Raw genomic sequence first — 17,618 nt, 5'->3', positions numbered from 1 at the left:
GAATAGGTGAATACGAAGTGAATAGGCAGAGCTCTCTGTCTAAGGCGACCTCAGACATCCTCTTCTTGGCAGAACATAGATCCCGTATAATGAAACCGCTCACCTTCCTCGCTGGGCATTCTTAAACATAGTTCAAAGAACACAATTACATTTTCAAATGATAGGTGTTCATAGCAGTTTCTCCACAATCTAAAAATACTCTTTCTTTTTCAAATTACTAATTAATGACAACGAATGTATACATTATGAAAGATGGTTTTGCTTAAACATATAAATGAGAATTTTTTATTCTAGTGACTATTACTTTGGCCACAGCTAAAAGCTGTGCAATTAAAGCTTGTTTTTTGCCTCCCAAAGTAACATAGGCAGCAATTTGGCAATAGCATATTCCTAAGCAAACAGCAGAATGGAAATGGGTCAGGAGTAAAGGCACTGACAGACACAAAGTGTGTCAGGTTTTGACATCCAGCTTAAGTTTGTTAAGTCGTGTTTAAAAGAACCTCAGAGGAAAGCCTCAGTTTATGGAGAGAACGGGCTTTGCCCAAATCACACCAAGTGCAACCCAGCCACAGCAGCCCAGACCATGTCAAGCCTTGTCCATTTTCTCTATTACTATTTAGCATTTTTCCTCCAAGGAAAATCTGCCATATGCCAAACTCCAGTCTCACAATGGAATGAGCTGAGGGTGATTTAATTAGTAAGACTGTGAAGCCAGACCTGGAGGCTAACTGCCCTGTTGCAGTCTCCCACACCCACACACCTCTGGGGGCTGCACACAGGATGCGCTGCCAGCCAAGTTCAGGTTCACATAAGCTCAGTAGTGTGTCTGTCACCAGACCTCTCCCCTACCAACACCTTCTCTTCCTACCTCAAGACTTTGTGACAGCCTCTGCACTTTCCAGTCTCCAATCTAGGAGATCAGCTTGGGGGTCAGGGTCTCCCTTAAGACCCCTCCAGAGAGCTGGCTTAGGTCTTTCTCTCTAGGCTGAAGTCTCCTTGCCAGGAAAGCATCTTTTCTCTCCTCTCCTTGATACAGGATTCTAGTTTCCCTCAGCTTTTTCTTAGAGACAGCCAGGACTGCCCACAGGACCCTGTGCTCAGAGGGGTCCCATGCTCAGTTTGATGTCTTGGTGTTGCTATCTTGGAATTCTTAAAACGTCTGAACAAGAAGCTCCTCATTTTCATTCTGCACCGATGTGCATGTCAGTGACTCTTCTTACTCAAAGTGGCCAGGGGTTTCCCAATTAGGAGCTCTCTGGTCAGGGGTTCCCTTTTCATAGGTTTGGGTAATAGTATTGGGGAACAAGGGCATTGGTGACACAAGTTGGCTAAGATGTTATCAAACCACTGTTTTTGATGCCACGTTATCAAAAGTTATTCAGCATCTACTATGTGCTAATTGCAGTTTTTCAAAATTTTTCATAAGGCGCTCCTCACAGAGGCCTGGAAGAGAGGCGTGGCTATCATTGTCTTTGTGTTACAGAGGAGGAAATGGAGGTTTATTTATCTTTACATTATTTATTTATCTTATTTATCTTTACATTATCCTTAGAGGTAGATGCTGACCCTCAGGCTTACAGGAAACAAATTGGGGTGCAGAGAATAAGTGGCCAAGGCTCACAACTATTCAAAGACACCATGGTGCTCAGTGGCACCTGCCACACTGAGGGTTCATGAGATGAGAGGATAAAAAGAACATTTTTATTTCTCCATGAAAACTCCATGATTCCATAGCAACTTTGCAATCAAGTTCACCGGCCTGAATTTGGGCTTTTCAGGAATCAGAAAAGGAGTCAGCGATGTTGGGGAAAGACGAGGTGCCTGGAATCAGATCAGTCTGGATCCTTGACCCACCACAGCCTACCTCAGGCAGGTGGCGGACTTGCTCACAGCCTGCATTTCCTCCTCCATAACATGAGGACAATGAGAGCCATGCCTTTCTTCCAGCCCTCTGTGAGGAGCGCGTGGCAGGCTGCTTGCTAAACGCCTGATGCAGAACGGACTGTAAGTGAATTCTAACTACCCTTCTCCAACAAGCTTGGTTTCATCAGCACTTCCCAAAATGCATTCCATGGAACATCCGTTCCATGAGATGTTCTAAGGGGAAAAACAGGTGTCCCATGAACAAAACAGTTTGGAAAGTGCTGACTATCGAGCCTCCTTCTGGAACAATTAATATACTTTAAAGTATAGCAGTTCTAAAAAATAAAGAAACCTGCTATACTTGATTTAACCCAGAATTCTCAAAACATATACTTCATGGCATCTTTTTTCAGTCATAGCTATTCACATCTCAAGAAACAAGCTGTACACTTTGGGAGCACTGGACTATTCCTCTCAATGTCTAATTTTGCTAAGTTCTTACTCCTCTGAAGCAGCAACCAAAGGCAGCTCCACCTGCCCAGGTCCTCACTGAGCCCAGGTCATTTGCAAATATCTGTTCTCTCAGACTCGATTAACTGTAGGTGAGACCCATGTCCCTTGATGGTGGAGCTCACCACCTCCCCGTGACCCAAGTGAGAGGATTAGAATGGGTAGGTGAGTGAAATTTCCTCAAAGAATCCCAGGGGAAGGACCAGATGCAATCTCATTATTGGCATGAGCTTTCATGACATTCCTGAGTTTCAGGAAGTACTATTTGATATTGGAAATAATATAGTGTAGACTACAGTTAAGTAAGAAATTACATTTGATTTAAGAAACTGAAATAGATAATAATCTAGACTGAGTTATCATCATCATTTCACTGTTAAGGCTCAAAGGTTAGAAAGAAGTCTGTTTCATGGACTGCAGCATGTAAAGGCATTCAGCATCAGTGTGAATGAAAATCAAAAACATCTTTCTGGTTTTCAAGTATATGTCAGATTTTAAAATGTGACTTTTTTCATCTTATGATTCTAAACCTTCAAGTGCTTCTGAATTGGTTTTATATCCCCTGCGTCGGGAATAATTTGACAATTCCCTGAAGAAAGCAAGGGGAACTGAGAGCAAATCAGGCACATGAAATTGTTTATACAAGACTTTGGAAAAACTGATAAGACTCCATGAGATCGGTAAGAAGTAAAGACAATAATGCACCAACAAACTGGATAACTAGAAAAAAAAAAATAGATACATTGCCTGAAATATACAATCCACCAAGACTGAATCATGAAGCAATAAAAAAGTTCTGAACAGACTTAAAACTAGCATGGGGTTTGAATCAGTAATCAAAAACCTTCCAACGAAAAGATGCCCAAGACCAGATGTCTCTCCTGGAAAATTCTACCAAACACTTAAGGAAGAATTAAAACTAATCCTTCTCATACTTTTCTCAAAAAAATTAAGAGGAAATAACTTCCAAAGTCATTTTTATAAGGTCCTTATTACCCTGAAACCAAAATCAAAGACATTACAAGAAAAGAAAAATACAGACCAATATACTTGATGAACACTCATACAAAAATTCTCAACAAAATGCTAGCTGACAAAATCAACAACACATTAAAAGGATTATACACTATAACCAAGTAGAATTTATTTCTAGAATGCAAGGATGTTTCAGCGAACAACAACCAAACAATGTGATATACCATATTAACAGAATGAAGGGGGAAAACACATGATCATCTTAATTAATACAGAAAAAGCATTTGACAAGAGTCAGCACTCTTTCATGATTTAAAATAAAAACACCCAACAAACTAGAAATAGAAGAAAATTACTTTAATACAGTAAAGGCCATATATTAAAAACTCACAGCTAGCATCATACTCAGTGGCGAAAAACTAAAAGCTGTCCTTCTCAGAGCAGGAAAAAGGCAAGTATGTTCTCTCTCGCTATTCCTATTTAACATAGTACTGGAAGGCCTCACCAGAGCAATTAGGCAAGAACAGTAAACAAAAACAGTAAACAGTTTTATAGTTTTTAGTGCACTGTTTTTATTCTTTCTTGATTAAATATATACATATATAGGATTTTTTTTGCAATTATGAAATTGATTATAGATTTCCAAGTCCACTTTATTACAAACCGTCTTCCAGGACTGTGAAGCTCAGCCACATTATGAGCATAGAATAAGGCAAAATGCCTGTCTGTATCATTGTAGGTGTATAATAAATATTTGTTGAATTCATTAACCGTTATCCCTACAGTTCTTCTAGGACTTTGCACTGTTATTAAACCACTTCTGTTATAATTTTCTTTCTTTCTTTCTTTCTTTCTTTCTTTTTTTTTTTTTTTTTTTGTGAGACAGGGTCTCACTGTGTCACCCAGGCTGGAGTGAAGTGTCAAGACCACAGCTCATTGCAGCCTCAACATCCCAGGCTCAAGCAATCCTTCTTTCTCAGCCCCCTGAGTAAATGGGACTACAGGCACACACCACTCCACCCAGCTAAGTTTTGTATTTTTAGTAGAGACAGAGTTTTGCTATGTTGTGCAGGCCGGCCTTGAACTTTTGAGCTCAAGAGATCCTTCCACCTTAGCCTCCCTAAGTGCTAGGATTACAAGTGTGAGCCACTGCTCCTGGCCTACTGTATTACACTCTTATACATGCCACATACAAAGAATATTATTCAGACTTATAAAAGAAGGAAATCCTTTTATCTACCACCACATGGATGAAACTTGGGGCTATTGTGCTGAGAGAAACAAGCCAATCACTAAAAGACAAATACAGTACTTTATAATTCCATGTATATAAAAGTATTTATTCCATTTATTTCATTCCATTATTTATTTAAAGATATCATTTCATTTATTTATTTAAGAGTATTTAGTCCATTTATTTAAAGATATTTAAAGGCATTAAAGCAGTCAAAGTCTTAGAAACAGAACTTAGAATGGTGCTGGCGGGGGTTGTGAGGAGGGGGCAGTTGTAGTTACTGTTCCATTGGTATAGAGTTCCTGTTCTGCAAGATCAAAAAGTTCTAGATATTTGTTGTGCCACAAGGTGCCTATGGTTAATACTGCTGTACTGTCCACTTAAATATAGTCAAGAGAGTTCATTTTATCTTATATGGTTCTTACCACAATTAAAATAGAAATGAGGACAGGAAATACCATTTGCCAGATTTTAAAAGCATGGGTAACTATTTACCCCTAAAACATCCATCAGTTGAACAGGAATGATGGGCGTGCACCATCTCTTTTTTGAGGTGTGACAGAATTTAAGAGTGAGGAGGAGAAAACAATACAACTAAACATCCTAAAGTTCGTCTCTGTGTGCCTGTATTCAAATAGCACAGGGTTTGCCCTTGCTTCTAAGTAAGACGTGGAAAAGAAGAAGAAAAGAATATATGTCTTGCAAAATGTTAGGGTTTGGCAAAGAAGATCAGAGTCTCATGAAAGCGAGAAAGAATCTAATAGGAACATTCAGACCTGGTGGAAACAAGACTTTGGCCCTGACTGGTATCCTCTGAGCTTTGGAATCAGCTCCACCCAAGGCCTGAGCTTTTGTATCTCTGTCTTAATCTTCCTCTTTCCCCAGGTGCCCCCATGGGCTCTGCAAGTCTATTTATGGTTGTCTGTTGTGCAGCACAGGAATTCCATTCTTCCCACATAGATAAAGAAACCAGGGATGAGGATGATCTAATGTTCTCAGCCTTGCCATCTGAAGATTGATAGCAGAGGAGAGTCTGCCTGGCTGATGAGTGATGCGACTTTGCCATGAATGGAGCAGTGGATTAGTATCCAGATGGACCACTTAGCAAAAGTACATGGAGAGCCACAGTTATTGAGGCTGCCAGTCAAGGACAGGAGCTAAGTGGGTTCAGAGGAAACCTGAAGCTCAGTCTCATGAATTTGTCATGAAATTCCTCCTGCCTGAGGTCAGGCCAGTCAGGCCCAGAGGGAGAAGCTGGAGTTCAAATCTTGTGGCCCAGCTATGAGGAAGACAGTACACAGTGTGGGCCCTAGGCCTGACCTGCCAAAAATTGGTGAGGTGGAGAAAGATGAAGCCATAAACAAGGGAATGAACTCCAGGACCCATGTGGCTTCGGATTTCCAAAGAAAGTCAACAAAAAGTACCACCTGTGATGAAACAAATCTACCCTGTGATTCAGATTCTGAGAACTTGAAGGCATGATCTCAGCAGCTAAAATAGAACCACCTGTCAATACAGCAGTATCTTGGAAATGTGTCAATAGTGAGAAAGAAATACTGTTCTATTGATGTTCAGGAGGCCAGTCATCAACAGAACACGTTTCTTTCTGCAACAAAGTGACAGCAATGAGTGGTAATAATGGCAGCGTTGCAAAAGCTCAGTCCAGTTGTTTTGCCTTGCGACGGTCACTGCCTGTGGGACATGGATATGTATTAATACAGCGTAGAAGAGCAGTCTCCAGTGCTCGTGCTGTCGTTTGATAATGCTCCCAAGTTTTAGCCCTGTCCCAGCACAGCAGGGCTCAGGGCACCCCTGACAGGCTGGACCGCCTGGTCTCCTCCATCCACTTAGGATGACCCTACCCCCCACCCCCACCGTGCCGTAGCCCCAGCTTTGCCCCATCACTCTCTAGGAATCCCTCAAGCTCATGCAACCCTGGGAACTTTCCAGACCTTTCCACCAAGCTCTACCTTTCTTCCCTAGTCTGTGAGACACATGCCTGAGTGTTTCCTTAAAAAAAAAAAAAAAAAAAAGAATAAGCAAGTGCAATATCAATGACCTCAACAAAATAATGATGATATATACTTTAGAATAATATAAAAGTACATTTTATATGTGCTATTCTTGATTCTTTCTGTCAAAGTTAAGCATCAAATTTTTGAGCAAAGGTAAGCTTCCTACTAGATTCTTTCCAGGAATATGGCCTGTTCTTTCCAAAATAACCTGTAATATTGTAACCGGTCTAAATCAATGTTTTACTATGGGATCAACAGATTCAAGGGGTCTATGACCCTCCCACAATTGACTGCAAAACTGCATCTGTGGATGAGGGTTTTCCTGGGGATAAAGGTCCGTGTTTGTACGTGATCCTAAAAGGCAATTGTGCCACTCCTCACCCCCAAATTTTAAGCATCACTGCTTCAATCAAAAATTTTAATGCAAATCTTCTGGAAGATCCAGTTCAATTCTTTTAAATGTTTAATCCATGTTCAAGAGGCATGATTTTAAGTGGTATTTTTGTTTGTGAATGAGAACACAAGAATATCTCTCTGTAAAGCATTTTGCCTTTGAAATCCAGATTAAAAAAAAAAAAAAATAGGACAGGCGATAAGATGAGACCTGTCCCCTCACTGTTGAGTCTGGGATGGCAAGAGCTGTAGACACCTCTGCAGGGAGCATTGACAAAAAGCACAAGTGAATTATGCCTTGAGCAGGTTTTGCTAATGGTTTTCTTAACCATTCCTACACCTCACACAGTTGAACACTTTTGAATCCACTGATTCTGTCACATATAAAGCACTGAGTGGGCTCACTCTGGGGCAATTCTAGAATTACCTTTCTCGTCTTCCAGAGTGCTCAGTACAATCTACATAGTTACAAAATAAAATCTACATAGTTATAAAATAAATTAAGTCTTTCTAAGACATCACTCACTTACATCAACCATTCTGTGAGTAAAATAAACTTTCAGTGGTTGAAAATCATATGCAAAGATTTTTATTTTCAAGATGAGAATCTTTAGAAGAGTAGCCCCCTCAATGAGATACTTCCCACTGGAACACAAAGGAATGGGATAAATACACTGTGCACAGGAATTCTTTTTTCCAGAATATATCCAGATATTGAGGGAAGAGGATGGGAGGGGAGAGAAGAAAAGGAGCTCTTCTAGCTCTGAAAAGGACAGAAGATGATGCCTGTAGAACAATGTGTTACCCAGGCTCCCCTGATGACTCAGAACCCATATGGTTCAACTGAGCTGAATTCCCAGGTGGGAAAAACGCCTTTGGCCCCACACACATTCCCGCCAACAGGCGGGAAGCAGGTCTTGTGGCTCTTGGGCTCCTGGCCCAGCTGGTGAATATCTGCTGATATTTTCATTTACAATTAACTCTTTTCTATTGTTTATTATGCCCTGGAGTCTCCATTTTTTAAAAACGAAATTCCCTGGCAGCAAATTTTGGAGAATTTTTTCATTTAGATTATTAAAAGATGTCAAACACCTTCTCCCCAAATGACCGCCCGACCACTTTAATGAGGGGGAATGAGGCAGCTATCCCCCCTCACTCCCCGACCAACACCCCCCCAGAGGAGGGAGAGAGGAGAGTGCTAGTAACATGTCCTGGGCTTCTGTCTGTGGGTGGGATTCCACGCCCTCCTCCCAACTGCCCAATGGCTGATTTCCCTCCATTTCATAGCTGAAAAATTGAAACCCCAGAAAGGCAAAGTGATTTTCCAAAGTCACATAGATAAAACCAGGTGGAACCAGAATCCTAACCCAAGTTAGCATTTCCAAAGCTCGAGGGAAGAACCCCGGGAAACCCTAGAGGCTGTGCTGGATTTGGCCCAGATCGCAAAGAAATTCCCCATGTCTTTGGGGGAAAAAATAGACTTCCCTCATGGCGACAAACCACAGATTCTATGTCAGTACAATTCGGCTGTCTGCTATTATTCTTTCAAACATTAAAAAAAGAGTCCGAATTGGCTACTTGAGACCCTTGGGCTGGAAGGGGTCTGTTCCTTCATCCTAGATTCTATGTCCTAAAAGCAACCGATTCAATAAGATAAGTTCATCACATTTTCATTCTCATCTTTCTATTTAGGATTACTCATCTTTTTGTTTATTCTGCCTCATTCTAAAAAGGATTTGACGTGCCTTTTTCCATTTAGTTTCTAACCCTTTGAAATTTAAAAGGATACCTCTTATTAGAAAGGTTGCCCTACATGGCCCTTCAACCTAAAATCGTATTCAATCATATTCCAATGCATATGATTTCCCAAACTATTTTGCAATTCTGTAAATTCGTTTTCATTCAACCTACTCAAAAGTCTTTTTTTTTTTTTCATGTCTGGAAATCTTTTTTAAGAAAGAGACACACACATGCACACAAGGAAATAATTTTAAAACAAAGACTCAAATAAATCCAGAGCTCCCATTTTGAAGTCATTTATTTGGTTTTCTCCAAGCACTGCTTTTTAAAAATCAGCCGGTCTCTCCTGTCAAGTTCTGGGACTCCTGTTAGTTCCTAATCATCCTGTTTAAACTTCGAGCAGTGGAAATCGTCAAAGACCATAGTGGGAGAGCCGTGCACACTGACTGTGTAACAAAAAGTCAAATTTCAGCAAATTTGAAGCACTTCTCCACCCCTGCCTTTGCCATACCCGTTCCTAGACTGTGAGAATGGGACTTCCCCATTTCTTTCTCTTTTTCTCTCTCTTTCTCTTTTTGCCTGAATCCTGGGAAAGAAGACCCCATTCTTGTCCTCAGGGAGGAAGCTAAGAAAGGGTTTATTAAGTCCTGCAGTTAGAGTAGGAGGAGAGTGGAATTTAAGATGCTCTTGCTGTTTGAAAGACCCAAAGGAGAATCCTCAAAAGCAAATGTTTTAGAACGGCTCCAAGAAACCCTCCAAAGAAATACATCAAATTTTGGTTTTCTTACCGTTTATTTCACAACTTGGATTTCATAAATTTTTTTCTTCCTTTTTTTTTTCTTTCTTTTTATTGAAACAGAGTCTAGCTCTGTCTTCCAGGTTGGAGTGCAGTGGCACAATCAGGGCTCACTGCAGCCTCAACTTCCTGAGATCAAGCAATGCCCCCACTTCAGCCTCCCGAGTAGCTAGGACTACCAGTGTGGGCCACCATGCCCAGCTAATTTTTTTTTTTTTTAATATTGGTACAGACAAGGTCTCACTGTATTGCTGATCTCAAACTCCTGCACTCAAGGGATCCTCCTGCCATGGCCTCCCAAAGTGCTGGATCACAGGCCTGAGCCACCACACTTGGCCTTGGAATTTCTATTCTATGAAAATATTCTAGAACAATAATCTATTTGACTCAAGCTGAATGGGTAACCTGTGATAGCAACATTTTAAAACTCTCCTTATCAGGCAGGGTAACTAGACCTCCTTTGTCACCTACTGGGGTCCTTGTTAGATATGGAGTAACTGACTTGAGATCTTTGGCTCTTCTTCATAAAATCTAACAAAACAACACCTGTTTTGCAACTGATGGATTATAACAAAGCAATGCAGAAAGAGAGGGCCTGGACATCCCCCTGCAATGCCCCCACTCTGTGAATGAGAGCACCTGTAAGAACACACCACCCACCAGCCAGGCTCAGGACAAGCTCCTCAGTCTCCTTCCCATTTCTTAAAGCAACTTTAAGAAACTCCAGATTAATTGCCCAGATATTTGAAAAATTACTTTAAAACATATTCCTAGCATTCAAGATAATAACCATGAAGCCGAAAGTTCCATATCTGGTGTGATTTGAAAGCTAGACACCACCATCCAAATGTAAATCACATTCTACATGCTGAATTATATGGCGGCCAGATGAGATTTTGTCTGCATTTATACTGCTAATTATAAACATCAGGCAGAGACTAGTTCCATTTCAGCGTTAGAGAAGAGAGTGCATTAGAAAACGCTTCAAAAGAAATTGCACAAATGCCCACTCCATTCCAACCCATTGCCACATGACGCTGCTGGATCCAAATTGGAGCTTGGCACTCACTCCTGTCTCTTTCTTTCTTGGCAATGAACTTGGGTGCTACTGACCTTTCCAAAACTGTGCGTTTCCACTGTAAATGATTAAAGTGGCTGAAAGGGGCTCCCATTGTGAGAAAAAAAAAAAAGATTTTTTGTTTGTTTTCTAGTCTAACTCATAATAGGGAAGAAAAAATTATTCTTGAAAATAGAGAAAAATCAAGTTGAAACATCTGATAAAATATCATCAATGCTGGATTTATTGCAATAACCTGGGAAATTCTACTTCCTTACTGCCTCTGTCAGCAATGGTCAACCAATCTCTCCCAGCCTCCCTGTTGAAAGAACCCCCTGAAAGAAGGCTCCTTGCCTGTTGCTTGAACAGGCCATAGTCCTGTAACTGCTGTCTGCTATCTGTCGCCCTGGGCTTGGATGAGTGATGGATTTTCTGCTACCCCAATTAGAAACAGAGGCCCCGGTGCATCGCTGGGCCAGCTGTGGGTTTAGCTGAGCTGGCGCTAACTCTGGGTACCAGCCCTGGGCTGCTGAATCAACTAACGAAGATTCCAGAAGTGAAAAACCAGTTTCCTGGAATGGTTTCCCTTGAGATCTGAGTCATCTCCAGCTGCTGTTCAATTTTTAATTTTGAAGCTAAGCTGAGCCATGAGCTCTTCCTTCCAGTGGCCAATTCCTGATGCTCTGGGTTCCTGAAAATCTGATGTATAGCATACATGGGGGGATTTACAGAAACATTTCCCATTGTACTTTTCCCTGGCCGCTCCCAATTCTCAAATGTTTCTCTGTATTTCACGAGTTTTAAGCTTCCGGAGAGCAGTAGGATCATACTATGCTAACTGCAGCCAGACCCCTACAAGACTAACAATTTGCCTTTGGGAGAGGGTTTGGCAGAACTCTTCGTATTTGTTTTTTTCTTCTCTCCTTTTTCTTTCCAGATTTTTTAAAACAACAGTTACCCCTCTGCTGAATCAACTTAAAAGAGGCTACTCCAAAGAAGACTGGGAATAGGAAGAGTGCCCTTCTCCATGTGGCACCCTGAAACACACTCGTAAAGGCTTGTCCCCCTTGTAACGTCCAGAGCACAAGATGTCTGCATGTTGGGAACATCAGACACTTCTGCCACCGGTTGTGTAGCACTGCCACTAGCATGCCACTCTGAGCTTCTTTCTTCATCTGAATTTTAAAGGGAATGGAGAAACCATCGCCAAGGTAATAGTCTTTTGGTATTTCAAATAGCCAAACAAATTACATGCCTGCCCACCAGAAGAGAGGGGACTCTGTCTTCGCCATTTTTATCCTCTCCCTGCACCTCAGCACTCAAGGCTGTGGTGCACAATAGGCTTCGTTCAACTTAAGTAAACATGAGAACGCAAAGACCACACCAAAGGGTTAGGTTGTGTTTGTTTGTTTGTTTTGCTCTTAGCTAGGATTCTCTTCTCAGGGTCTTAACACTGGTTATCAAGCTAACAAACATAAATCTGGGAGTCAGTAATATATATTTGTATTAATAAATATTTAAGATGAGATATTCATGATTATAGCTTGTGTGAATTTTTAGAAGTATGTTAAAACCTATTGTCCTTTAGGGGAAAATATTGAAGGACACGTCATGAACATGTCTGGAAGTTTCCCTTCAAGTTCTAAAATTCAGTAACTCTACAAGGATACACAATGGCATGAATATGCAAACTTACTATGGTTTCCAACACCAGACTGTTGATTTAAACTTCTATAATTAGATATGGGTAAAATGCTTCCTATAAAGTATCTTATTTGCTGAATACCCTTGTGATGCAATTACGTTTGAGAACAAAGAATGCCCCCTTTGAAGGCACGACTTTATTTCAATACATTCACACCTGAGCAGAGAAGACAAAGCTCTAATGTATGTCCACTTCAGTTATCATGGACAGACACAATAAATATAATAATAATAATGTACTGAAATGCCAATCCTAAAGTTACCCGCAAGTTCTGCTGAGACGTACATCACTGAGTCACTGCAAACCCTGAAACCCCACCCTGAAACCCTGGAGACTCCAGGCACCACTTCAGAGATTTTTCTGGAACTCACAGAGATACACCTCCCTCTAGAGGAAAGAAAACCAAAGTGCCTTTTCAAAAACAGCTAGACCAGGATGAACGTGCTAACTCAAATTTTCTTTTTCTTTTTTGAGACAGGGTCTTGCTCTGTCCCCCAGGCCAAAGTGTAGTGGCAGTCATGGCTCACTTCAGCCTCAACCTCCTGGGCTCCCAGCCTCAGTTCTCCCGCCTCAGCCTCGTAACTGAGATCACAGGCACATGCTACCATGCCTGGCCAATTTTTTTAATATTTTTTGTAGAGACAAGGTCTCACTATGTTGCCCAGGCTTGTCTCAAACTCCTGGATTCAAGCAATCCATCTGCCTGGGCCTCCCACAGTGCCGGGAATACAGGGATAAGCCCTTAAAATTTCATCTCCTTTCCAAAATGGACTATAAGACCAGAATATATTAAAAATTATATTTTCAAAACTAACGAAGTGAATCCCTGAAGGGAATATATCAGGAATATATAATCCCTGAAGGGAATATATCCATGAATAACACATTCATGACCAGACATTAGAGGGGGCAAGCAACATCTTTTATTTAACGAGGAGGACTGTCCTTTCTCTGCACTGAATTTTTCCATTGAATTCTACTGAAGTTTTACGGTGGAAACAGAGCTGTACCTAGAAATGGGAGAATGAAGAGACCCATCCTTGTCTAGTTTACGTCTTTCTGAATTAGCAGGAACCCTAAATCTCCCCTGCTTTAAAATTTGGATGGTTTGTGGCTTTCATTTCCTTAGCTAGAGCTAATAGGATTTTCTTTAAATGTCAGGTCCCTCCTCAAATCGTCAGCTATTTATGCAGCAGCTGTGTGCTTTTTACTGCCTGCTTGCTGCAGCCAGGACACCGTGAAAAGTTTGCTCCCGTAGGTCAGGCTGGAAAAGCTGCCGGGACACAACGTCCCCTTCAGATGGAAACCACGATTCTTCCCCCAAGAGATAACAGATTTTCAGCTTCTTCCAAAAGGAGCAGTGGCAAAATCGAACTTTCAAATAAAAATTTTTGCTAAAGTTGTTACCGTGCCTGCCAGGAAGTCTCACGCAATAGTTTTTCGTGACCTGCCAGTGGTGAATTTTAAATCCTAAACATGGAATTTCACATAAAAGCGGGAGGTGATACGGACCGCTGGTGAAGACTACACTTGACCCAGTTGTCTAAACACCCCGAGCAAGGAACCAAATGAAGCCTCGCTGGCAGAAACTCACTACCAGCTTCCAAAGCTTCCAGAGAAGAAGGCGGTCTTCTTTCAAGCCAGCTTTAGGCATCCACATCTAGGGGTTCCGTTCCTGAAACTAAGGTCAGGATGAGCAGCCTCATTGGAACCACAAATCAACAATTGACAGAAGAGAGGCACTACTTCTTGCTTTCTCATCAGAGGCATATTAAGTTCTAGGATAGGAAATCGCAAGAGGCACTTATGATAACATCAGGGCAACATGCTGAGTCCTGAATGCTTTAGAATTCAAATGAGGTGCAAAGCGAAGACAATGTTTCAGAAGGATGCCTGCCTCATGTCAAAAATAGCATTCAAAACCCGGGTTTGGACATCGGCCACACATCCCCTCACCTGTGGGCAACTGCCACGGTGGGGTGCAGCACGCGTCCTCCCATGCAGGGGAAAAGCGGGGCCGAGGGCTAACATTCTAGAGGCTTCCCCAGCCACCTCCCAGAAAGGTGCTGTGGCCACACCCTCCAAGGCCTGGTTAGGAAAAGCCAGGACAGCCTGACTTCACCCGAACATGGAATTCCTTCCCAAGCCTCCTTTCCACTCTGTCTGCTTCATGATTTCCCTCAACCATGAGTGAGGAATCGAGAGAAGTAAACCTCTGGGTGATAAGAAACCCTCGCCTAACAAAGAAGTCCAGACAGACAGCCGCTCTTAGATCCTGATCTCTGTAAAAGCCCCGCCACCCCACCCCAGGCTTCCATCCTCAGCTATCAGCCCACTTCAGAATGAAGAGCATTTGAGCCCCCTCCCTCGGGCCCTCCACCCCCAGGAGATGGCCTGAGCCAGGGCTGCCAGCCCTGGCGTTCTGCTCACACAGCCAGTGCCCACTCCCCACAGTCCACCTCACTTCTTTCTCTGCTCATTGGTAGAATCTTAGTGAGCCCAAAACTGTTTTCCCATTTAGATGTGAGTTATTTGGGATCCTCCATCACCAGCTTGTCTGCTCTCCTGCAATGGGGAAGGATTCCACTGCCATCTCAGACACTGGGTCCACGGCCTAGGCAAGGAATCCCGCATCTCAGAGCCTCTGGTTTTCATTTTGAAAACCGGGGAACAACGCCATCAGTGGCTTCCATCCAAGAATCCCCTTATCTTTAGCCCAACAGAAACCTCAGAAGTCTCAGCCATGTCCTCAACGGCCACCCACTCAGTTTTCAATATAGTTTTGCTTAGGAGCAATATAGCTTTGATTTTAAAGCCATTTCGGTTCAGTTATTTACAGTGTTAAGAATCGGTCCCTGGGGAGTTGGGGGATCCTGGGTGGAGCATCCGCCATCCCCATGAGCTCCGAGGGCCCTGTAGCTCGAGCACACCGTGGTCCTCATCCGGGTGAGCTGTGTGTGGGGAGAGATCACAGCCCTGCCTCCCCATCCAGTGCATCGGCAGACACTCCTGCGCTCACAGAGGGGGTTTGCTCCTAGGGTCTGCACCAGCCTCAAAACCAGCTCCTGGTGCTCCCTGTGGAGGCTGATTTTTCTTCAACCACTCCCTCATCCCTCCCCATGACCCCACCCATGTGGTCCCTCCCCACGACCCCACCCGTGCTTTAATCCTGGTTCATCTTCTAACATAGTAGGCCCCTTGAAACAGGTTCCCCAAACAGGCTGGCCACTGTCGGTGAACGTTTTCCATCCTCAGCAAGAGAGGGCCCAAGCCCCACCCTGCATCCTCCGGGCCAGGGAACAGCCCCCAGGGCCTCCCAGCTTGGCACCGGCTCACCTCTGCGGAGCGTGGGCTGGCCCTCCAGCCCCAGGGGCCCTGCCTAACACTCGCAGCATGCTGCCCAAGTGGCAGATTCCTGCTTCCCCTCTGACCCCTGCAGCTCCTTTAAGCAACCCCAAGGGACAAAGTCTCCAACAGAGACTTCAGGTTGCTTGATGGCAATGACTGAGTGACCCTTGACTTGGCCCTGAGCCTGGGCACCAGAGTCACTCCAGTCTCACAAATGTGCTCAGCCAGCACCTTCCCATGGGTGGCCCTGTGCACAAGACCCACGCGGGTCACACCCTGACCCCGTGTCACCACCCAGAGAGCTCAGAGAACATCTCTCAGTGGAGCCGCTCGGCAGGGAGCGCTTATACTCCTCAGCAAAGACGCTTCTGCTAACAAAGCGGATCCCAACCGGGTTTTGGAAGAAGGCGGGAACTTAAATAAATCATGGGCCGAAACATTCTGTGGCCCGGAATACACAGGGCGCGAGCAGCAGCCACAGACAAGCGATGGGAAAGCGTTCACACTCTTAGGCACCCGTGACCTTAACCAAGTTAGGGAAACTCAATTGCTACAAGGTGAGAAAGAAAAATCAGCGGAATCTTCCAGAGACCTAAAACATGTACAGAAAACGGAAGAACAGCGTGAACATGACAGCCACTAAAGCTACCTAGAAACGATCACTTCAAGTTTACAGCATTTCCTTCCAGCCCCGAACCTGGAAAAACGGAAGAGAAATCACACTCACCCCTGAGCAAACCTGAAGGCGCGTATGTCCCTGGGCTCTCGATTCAATTAGCTTTGAATAGGATGCATATTTCTCCCACTCACTAAGTCTCCTTTTCTTTTCGCAGCCTTTCTCCACCAAAGAAGTGGAGACTCAGAGCTGCGGAGACTCTTGCAGTCTTTGCAGGAGGCTGGAGCCCAGGAGAACAGAACAGCCTTTGGTGGAAGACTGAGCTCCAAACTAGACTGGGGCCAGGGATACAGTCAGGGCTTCCTCCAGCTCCTCCTCCTCCTCCTCCTCCCTCCCGGACCCCTCCCCTCCCCCTCCTCACTGCAGAGCTGACCCAAACTGTAAATGAAACCAGACTCCTGCACTCTGTTTCTTCTGGCCCCCGCTCAGGCTGATGTCACCCTCTAAAGGCTGTCTTCACCCTACATGCGTTTAGCTGGATTCCTACAAACCCCAACTCTTTAAAAAAAAAAAAAAAAAAAAAAAAACTGACCACTTCTACTCGTCACCTTTTGGGCTGGGCCCTTGGCGGCAAAAAGAATAAATTTTGGAATTTCTTCATGGGTATCCATGGTTTTCCTGCAATGTTTTCCGACACCATCTGAAAGGAAAACAGGAAATGCAGTCCCCCTTACCCTCACCACACCCTCCCATTTCTTCTTGAAGTTTCTGAATTGAGACTTCTACTAATAACCTCCCCTTTCAAATAGAAAAACCAGCAATTAAAATCGTCTTGGCTTTCCGTTAACCAAAGCTCTGTTTGCCAGTGAAAAGGAAAGAAAAAAAAAAAAAAAAAGGAGGCTACATTTCTTTTAGCTTCTATATATAATGATTCTAATAGTGGAGCTTATAGGCCCCTTCTAGGCATAGACAGGGGTAATGAAAATTGTTATCTTGCTCAAAGCTTCAGGAAAATTCTTGACTAAGAACTTCTGTTTCTACAAAGCTTTGCACATTTCAAAAGCCTTCAGTATACATTCTCTCCTTTATCACAAACATCAAAACCCTAAGCCCTTTTAAATAGAGAGATGTCTTCTTTAATTAGGTGAAACTGTGGTCCCATTTTACAGATGAAAGAAACAATGTTCAGGGAGAGCAAGCGGCATCATCATTGTCCGGTCTGGGTCAGTGGCAGAGCTCAAATGACAACTCCAGCGGTGGCCGTCCCTGAACTTCTCACTTCTCTCCCACCACGTGGTCCTTATGAAAAGTCCATTAATGTGAAATATCAAGAGACATCCCAAAGGTTTTCTTTCTGACTTTGAGA

The 17,618-nt window shown here is 43.3% G+C and overlaps 1 protein-coding gene across 6 annotated transcripts in view; it reads right to left on the bottom strand.

The window, feature by feature from the left end:
• Positions 1–16,615, bottom strand: part of COL6A3 (collagen type VI alpha 3 chain) — a 91,003-nt gene extending 74,388 nt beyond the window's left edge. For 2 of the 6 annotated variants that reach the window (XM_039469720.2, XM_074398809.1), the window contains exon 1: positions 16,364–16,615. The gene's annotated coding sequence lies outside the window, so the exon portion shown is untranslated. The remainder of the gene's footprint in view (positions 1–16,363) is intronic. The other 4 variants (XM_039469723.2, XM_039469724.2, XM_039469726.2 and 1 more) reach the window with 4 other exon arrangements.
• Between the last annotated feature and the right edge of the window lie 1,003 nt (positions 16,616–17,618).

Source organism: Saimiri boliviensis, chromosome 5, assembly GCF_048565385.1.
Source record: "Saimiri boliviensis isolate mSaiBol1 chromosome 5, mSaiBol1.pri, whole genome shotgun sequence".
Taxonomy (NCBI): domain Eukaryota; kingdom Metazoa; phylum Chordata; class Mammalia; order Primates; family Cebidae; genus Saimiri; species Saimiri boliviensis.
The sequence above is the reverse complement of the archived record's forward strand: the minus strand, read 5'-3'. Positions and strand labels throughout refer to the sequence as shown.